Here is an 8,433-nt window from a genome sequence, read left to right as displayed (position 1 = left end):
TTGTTTGTTTGTTTTTTCTGTTTTCCCCTTTACCTGCCCTGGCACCAGGAAGCCAAAGGCTGAAAGGCATTTCCTGCATGGCAATCTATTATTTTTTCTATGTCTAACTCTTGGATACAGTATGTTTAGGTAGCTGGCTACTCATGATTTTAAAAATTTTCTGGGAGAAGATGACCCAAAGGCCCTGTTAGATGAGTTGGTATTTCTCATTCTACTTGATCAGATCTCTTTGTTTTTGAAGATACCTGAAGGTTGTGGGGAGGGCTGCAATATGTAATTTATCATGATTTTTCATTAATATTACATGGGCGATTTTCTTACATTCTTCTGAAAGAAGAAATAATTGCCTGGCACTGCTACTCAGCTATTGAATGGCTGAGGAAATCGAGTATCTTTGTCTTCTCGCAAAAATCATAAAATGAGAATTAGTAAGACACCCAATTCTAACGTTGATCCAGATCTTTTATTTTGATTTCTTATTCTCTCTAGAGGGCTGGGGGGAGGAGGGGGCATTCTTGATTTTACCAAACTTGCCTTCCCCCTTGTCCCTAGACTTGGTGCTCTGGGAATGTTGCTGTTAACCATCAAGTGTTGGGGGTCATTTTCCTCATGGTAACACACACTAAACAGGGAGATGACAGTATGCAATTCTGTTTCCAGATGTTTCTTTATGTAAATACGCCGCCAATGTAAATCCTGTGTCAAGACATAGAGAATGGTGCTTTTTATTACAGTTAGCACATGCGTTTTTAGAAGGACTACATGTTTTAGAGAACCTTTGCTGTGTATATGTAAACGTCTGTATTGTTCAACCATTAACAAATAATAAATTATTTCATTATTAAAGAAATCTGGGTCCTGATGTTTTGTACCCCAATTTAACCTCTCATGCTTTTTACTTACAAAACTGAGTTAATAAGATTTCTTTTTTCTTTTCATTTCATGGAAAAATCCATTGGCCAAAAGTTTTCAGCCCTTGGATCCTGTGCTGAGAGTTTCAATTGTGTGGCTTCAGCCGAGCCTGTTTGTTGATCAGAATTAGTAACAGCACCGGCTGCTCCACTTACCCGTGTCCCCTGCTCCTGCACTCCTCTCGGCTCCCTCATCATTGTGACACCTCCAGTACAGGCAGCATGCGACAGGCAAGACTTCCTGCCTTCCCAGCAGCCCGTGGTCTGACGGGGAAGATAACACCAGGGTAGTCAGTTGTGGAGTAAACTTGGGCAGGGACATGCTGTGAGAAATCGGGTGGTGGCACCCGAGCCGGGCCCCCGAGAAAGAGTGGGTATTCACAGGAAAGGAGACGTGCCGAGAAAGAAGAGGCGGGTGTTCAGGGGCGGCCTGGAGGCCGCGAGCATGTGGTGAGCGATGGGACACGTGCAGGGAGGACACCACTCACTGAGAGGAGGAGGGAACCCAGCGGAGCAGGTTCTTTCACGTATTAGCCCCTTCGGTTCATTTTAGGGTATTAATTCCTTTAGCAGGAGGGACTGAACGCCGCCCTGTGCCGGGCTCCGTCACAGCGGGAGACACAGGGAAGCACACACCGCGGGACCCTGCCCTCTGAGCCGGCCTCCAGGGGGACTGCCTGGCCCGGACTCCTTCCTCGGCCGGCCAGTCTGCTGACCCGCCTCCTCTGGCTCCCCCAAGAGAGCACAAGCTTCGACTGAAGAGGAAGGAAAAGGGTGTCTTTCTCCTTGACCAGTGACTTATTCTAAAAACCACCTAGATACATTTTTATTGATTTCAGAGAGGAAGGGAGAGAGAGAAACATCAATGATGAGAGAGAATCATTGATCGGCTGTCTCCTGCATGTCCCACTGGGATCAAGCCCGCAAGCCAGGCATGTGCCCTGACCAGGAATTGAACCGTGACCTCCTGATTCATAGGTGGATGCTCAACCACTGAGCCACACCAGCGGGGCCCGCTTAAAACTTTGGGAAGGTTTTCTGGCACCCTCGGAGTTAACTGTGGCATGCAGCCTGCGGGTCTTATGAGAAAGGATCTTCCTGCGACTTCTACTTGGGGAAAGTGGCCGGGCTCTTCCGCTTTCTCCAAAACTGAGCAGCCACGGGCAGGGCCTGTCTAGGATGCGATTGTAGGGTCCCCCTCTGGACAGGCTCCAAATTGAACCCACGAGAGAGTGACCTGTAGGAGTGAACATGGGAGAAAACTGTCTTCTCCCGGGGGCCCTGCTCACTCGGCTGAGGAGAGGAAGCTCTGCACCACCGATAACTAAGGAGACAGCTCTCACGTACAGAGGCCTCCCCACAAGATGACAAATCTTATCCAAGGTTCCCTGACTTTGTCCACAGCCGCCTGATGAAGAGTGTCCTTCGTTTTACCATACGGCCCATGTCACAATATTGTTTAACCCACATCTCCTGAGTGCTCGGTGCCTCCATGACCTCTCACACAGCCCTGGGGTGGGGGTGGGGGAGTGCCATCATGACCCCATTTCATAGCCAGTGAAGCAGGGAGAAAGGTGAGGCATTGCTCAATCCACAGAGCCAGCGAGCTCTGACTCCAGAGCCCCATTCCTTTGCCTCCGTTCCTGCAAGAGCGATGTCCAACTGTAATCAATTTTCCAAGTAAAGCAACTTTCCTTTTCTAAGCTTTTGAATGCCGCTATTCATGTACCATAGAGCGGCCTCAGGTTTCAGTTAATGGGGCAGAAGTTGTGAATGCACAAGACAATTGTGGGTTCTCATTGCTAAGTCATCACGCTTCCCTCTTTCTAACTCCCTCCCTGCCTACCGTGAGGAATAACATGGACTCCTGAGCCTCCTGGGGCGTCTTGTGCAATCACCCAGCATGCTCCTGGGCGAAGACATCCTGTCCGGGATTGAAGACATTCTTTCTACACCACATCTTTTCGGTTGTGGACCCCATGACATCACTGTACTTATCCCACCAGGACTTAGTAAACACAACTTCCCCCGAGGCTTGGAGTCCCTTTAGGTCTACCTCTCCGCCATCACTGTGACCTAGGTGAGGAGGGACATCCAGGCTCTCTGCCAAGAGTCTCTGGAATAGCAGTTCCTCGTTATTGCTTTCTTGGGCCTTCCCATTAATTAGGGACATTCGGCTCCAATGACCAAGGGCCCCCCAGACAGGGACTGCACAGGAAGCATGGCTCAGGGCTTGGCACTAACTGGGTGGTAAGATACCTGCCCACTCTGCCTTGTGGAGACCAGTCAAGGTGGATGGGGCTGCCGACGGCTGCCTCGGGGTGAATGTATCGTCCAGAGGGGAATAAAGCAATGTGACTCAAGGCAGAAAGCTCTGGGTCAGAATGTGTCTACCTTTAAGGAATCCATGGGCCCGGGAGAAAAAAGACCTGGGAGGGCCAATGGGACAGAGGAAAGGGAGAAACACACCCGCTCACCAACCCTACTGGCCACCCGGATGGCCAGGCTGGGTAACACCTAGGGGCCACGCCCAGCCCCACAGAGTGGCCAGTGGGGATGGAAGACCCAAAATCCATCTGCTAAAATGGTCACCTGGTTGAAGTCAGAGTGTTGGGCAAACTCTTGCCTTGTCAATATTCCCAACCCAGACGGTAGAAGATGCTGTTATCATAAGCACTGGAGCTCGTTATGATCCAGCGTGAGCGAGCTGGCCAAGCAGAATGAGAGGCTCTGGGGGGAGGGGTGCCACGGCTGCCACGCCCTGTAGTTACCTGGGAAGGGGTCCTGGGCGCTGGTCAAGCACACAGACTAGTCGGATGGATCTAAGGACCAGTGGCAACTCCACCCTTTACACTCGGTGGCCTGGCAGCTGCCCTGGGCTCTGCTCTCCTAGTCCGTAAAGTGAGGACAGTCCAGTCGTCCCTTAGCAGCCAAGTGGATTGGTCCCTGGACACCCTCCCCCTCGGACACCAAATTCCAAGAATGCTCCGGCCCCTTATATCACATGACGTGGTATTTGCATAGAACCTGCATTGGCAGGTGGGCTGAGCAGGTGTGCCTACACATCGCTTCATCCAGGTGGGCTCAGGGCAAGTGCTCGGCACGTGGCAAATTCAAGGGTTGCTTTTCAGAACTTTCTGGGATTTCTAAGAATATTTTCACATTCACAGATGTAAAACCTGTGCATCGAGAAGGCTAACTGTACTTCCCAGGGCTTTGGGGGAGGGAGGACTCGAGAGGAAAGGGATGAAAGAGAGCCAAGCCCAGGGCCTGGCGTCAGGAAGCATCCAGGACACGGGAGCAATGGCGGTGAGGATACTGACAAGGAGCAGAGTCGGAGCGCTGGCAGGACTGCAGATTTCCAGAAGACAAAATTCTGACACTCGGACAGGTAATCAGCCTTAAGGGGAAATGACACCAGATGGTAGGGGAGTGTTCAAATATGTCATTCTGACTGTGCTATTCAGACAAATCGTGGGCAGGAAGTGGTTAAGCTGAAAGGGGGAGCGGAGAGGAGGGTGACTCAGGGACAGACTGAGCCCACAGTGGCACCTCATCTAGGTGCTGTTCAGGAAGGCACCAGCCCTAAGACCCCTCCAGCCCTGCAGGGCAGCTCAGACTCTCAGAGAGGAAGCCCCGAGTGGCTCAGCGAGAGGCCCTGGCTGAAATGCCGACGTCCTGCCAGTGTGCCATCTGCACGTGGCAGGTGCCCGAAGCCCCAGCGTGTGCATGCACCTTTCCAACAGAAACGCAACTCAGAGCAACAGTAGCTGGAGCTCTAGCCAGACAGTCAGGTGTGAACTCCAAGTTACTGCAGACGTGGTGGCAAGTCTCTGCGACTTTGCAGTCAAAAGCTTTGGTCAAAGCAGCTGCCAGCCACGCGCAGACCAGCACTGGGCATGGAACAACGCGGAGCCCAGAAGAGGCATCGGTGGAAACGGAGGATCAGGAGGGACCCGGTGAGGCACTGCTTTCGCTCCATCACACTGCGGTCCTTTAATGTTGGGCAAAACCACCTTCCAGAGCTCAGTCCAGGAATCCCATCGCTTTCCCTGCAGAACGGGTGTGTGTTTCCTCCGGGAAACAGTGAATCATTAAATGCACCCTTTTCCTCTTCTTGCTTTGGCTGCCAGGAAGCTCAGAGCCAAATTCACACCTCACCTTTAGTAATGATGTGAGACACCATGATTTGTATATTTTTGTCTGAAATTCTCTGACTTTGATTTTTATTTAAATTTTTTCCTGTGTTGATGCATGTAATCTTGGAAGACATCTCAAATCCACCTTTGTAGAGAACAGGAAGGCATGGTTGTATAAGAGTGCTGCTGTGCACAGTGAAAAATGCTCTGGTCTTTTCTTTTGCAAACAGAGGGAAGTGAGCTTGACTAAGCAGGCGTGAGTTGATTGGGGTTGAGAGTGTGGAGAGGAAAGGTGAGTGTGGGTTTTTTAGGGTTGTTTGTGTGTGTGTGTGTGTATGTGTGTGTGTGTGTGTGTTTAAGTACTGGAAGCGAACTTGCCAGACTAGAAGGGAGCTGCCTCGGGGCTGACGGCAATCCCCACTCACTGTCCAGAGCCGTGGTTCTCAACCTTCTGGCCCTTTAAATACAGTTCCTCATGCTGTGACCCAACCATAAAGTTATTTTCGTTGCTACTTCATCACTGTAATGTTGCTACTGTTATGAATCATAATGTAAATATCTGATATGCAGGATGGTCTTAGGCGACCCCTGTGAAAGGGTCGTTTGACCGCCAAAGGGGTCGCGACCCACAGGTTGAGAACCGCTGCTCTAGAGGAACGGGGCTCTAGGAGTTTCCACAGAGGCCGGAGGCAGCAGCAGAGTTGACCTGGGTCTGAGTCACCTGTCTGAGCGGAAGGAGCACCACCCTTTCTCCCAGTTCGAGAAAGTGCGCTGGATGGCAAATAAACGAGAATGACATTTTTACAGGACCAGCCTGGACTCTGCTCTGTCGCATATTTTAAAAAAGAAAGTGACTTGCAAATTTCAGTATTTTATTAACAAATTACTCGTGACCCACCAACATTAAGTCAGTGGGCGCTGGCTGATCTGCAAGAAGGCATCCAGTGGCGTGACTGAGCCACTGTCCCCAGCCCCGTCCATGTGACATGAATACAGTAATTCGGGGTCCGATACAGACGGCACATTCCCACAGCTAGGACGACCCCGAGATAGCTGCCTGATGGATGGGGAGGGTGCCCCTTGGACAGAGATAAGTGAGGCTCCTGCACTTGGCCGCGGATGGACAAAGGGAAGCTGTTCACAGCCAGAGGGTCAAAGAGAAAAGGGCTCAACGCTGAGTCTCAGAGTGAAGGGGCTCTGGGTGAAATGAGGGTGAAAGAGGGGCCGCCCTGGGCCTTGGCGGCCTGAGCTGGTCCCCCCGCTTCCTCCCCAGTTCTGCCCCCCGCCCCCCGCCCAGGCTCTCCCCAAAGCCTAGATCCTTTGAAAACAGACACCAGGTCCCGGCCCTCCTTGGCACAAACCCTCCTATGGCGCTCCATCCGCTCAGCAGAACATCTGAGTCTCCCTAGTGGCAAGTCCCCTCCTGACCCCCCTCCCCACCCCCCACCCCCCCAGCCCTGCCTGGGCGCTCCTCCCAGACACCAGGGCCTTTGCACGCGTTACTCCTTCCACCTGGAATGCCTTCCCCGTGACACCTGGAGTCCCCTCACTACACTCAGGTCTCTGCGTAATGTCCCCTTATCCACCAGGCCCTCTGAGTCCCTCTGCGTAACACTGTACATCCCTCATCACTTCTACCCGCTATCCCCCTGGCCCTGGTTCCATTCTCACTACCACACGACACATTCATGTTTGTGTCTGTTTGATGAGCCAGAGCAGGGACAACTTGCCACTGCGGCTGTCCCAGCACCTAGAACAGCGCCCGTACATGGGGGGGGGGGGGGGGGTGCTCAGCGAGACACACTCGTGGGTGGGTGGGTGAGAGACAGAGACAAACTTCAGTCTCAGGGCTAAGGCCGACCAGTGGTCTCCGAGGTCACATGCCCCAAGGGAAGATGGTAAAACACAGGGAGTGAGGTTTCACTGCAGATTAAGGACTTGATCCACATCAGGGCTGTGGGAAAGCGCCACAGTGAGGGCCCGGGAAGTCCTAGGCTCTCGCACAATCCAGGTGACTGCTCAAAAGCAAAAGCCACCTGGTAGAAAACAATCTGGTTGAGAACCCGGGCGGGGGCGGGAGGGGAGGCACAATTCAGCCCAAAGGACAATTTGGTCTAAAACTATGCTCCACGTTATTATTTTTTTTAATTGGATTTTTACGTAGCGCGGAGGTGGAGCGCGTCCTTTGTGCCTCTTCAGGTGGTTGGCTTAACTCAATGTTACCCTCTGCTTTAAGTTTCCAGTTACTATTCAGCCAACTATTTCACTCCTGTTCATTTCTTAAAACGTGCCGTGCAGTGTCGTGAAGGTGCAGAGAAGGCGAATGTGCCGCTTGGGGAGTTATCACACGGAGAACAGCCCAGGCAGGAAGGGAGACACTGCAGGCCCTTCTGCCGCCATCGCGCCCTTCCCTGCCTTATAATGGTGCCTCCTGAGCCTGCATGTCCGTGCACCGCGCTCGGTCTGGCCTGTTTGTTTTGGAATAGCACACAAGCGCACTCCCACTGTGCGTGCCTGCGTCCGGCTGTGGGAGGCGTGTTGTCCGGGATTGCCGTCCTTTCCGTTCACTCCCGTTCTGTGAGGTTTCTGACAGCGAAATATCCAAAAAGCGGGGGATTGGTTGAATCAAATCTGGGTATTTACAAAACAGAGAGTATCACACAATCCTACTTTTGCTAAGAAGGAAAAAGAAGGAGAGAGTGAGAGAAAACGAAAGAAGAAGAACACATCCGTATGAATGTCTAAAGAGAAAGGCCTGGAAAAACACGCCACGTCTGACCTACGGAGGGAGAGCGGGCGCCATGTTCTCCGTGAGGTTATGTATGTAATTGGAGTGACCTCATTTTCCGGTTTTTCTATAAATGGGCACTCACTGCTTTTTTTAGAAAGAACAACAAAACCAAAACAAAAAAAACACAAAAAGGAATTTAAACGATGAAGAAATTAACCACGACGGTAAGTAACCATCGAAGAGCAGGGGCTGATTCTGTGGAGGTTTCAGGAGTCTTTTCTCCCTGATTATCTTCACCGAACTATGTCTCCTCTGCCTGGCTGATGATTTTGATGAACTTTTTATTTTCATATATTGATCAAATAACAATGAATGTCTCCATGTTTGTGAGGTTTATACATACCTTATACACTGTTCAGTTAACAAGATCTATCTGTTAGATACTTAAGCCTTTCAAATTCGTGTCCCCCTCTCTGTCCTGCCCTGCCCTGTTCATGACAGATGACAACCCAACTTAGTTCGGGCCGAGCCTTTGTCCAGCTGCTCCAGCAGATGAACTGAACAGGTCGGCTTCAACTCCAGCCTCGGTTCAGCACTGACCATCTGAGCCACTGACCGTCGGGCAGACTAACCAGCCCTGGTTTCAGTGTCC

Source organism: Myotis nattereri (genome assembly GCF_964212035.1).
Source record: "Myotis nattereri genome assembly, chromosome: 10".
NCBI classification, from domain to species: domain Eukaryota; kingdom Metazoa; phylum Chordata; class Mammalia; order Chiroptera; family Vespertilionidae; genus Myotis; species Myotis nattereri.
The sequence above is the reverse complement of the archived record's forward strand: the minus strand, read 5'-3'. Positions refer to the sequence as shown.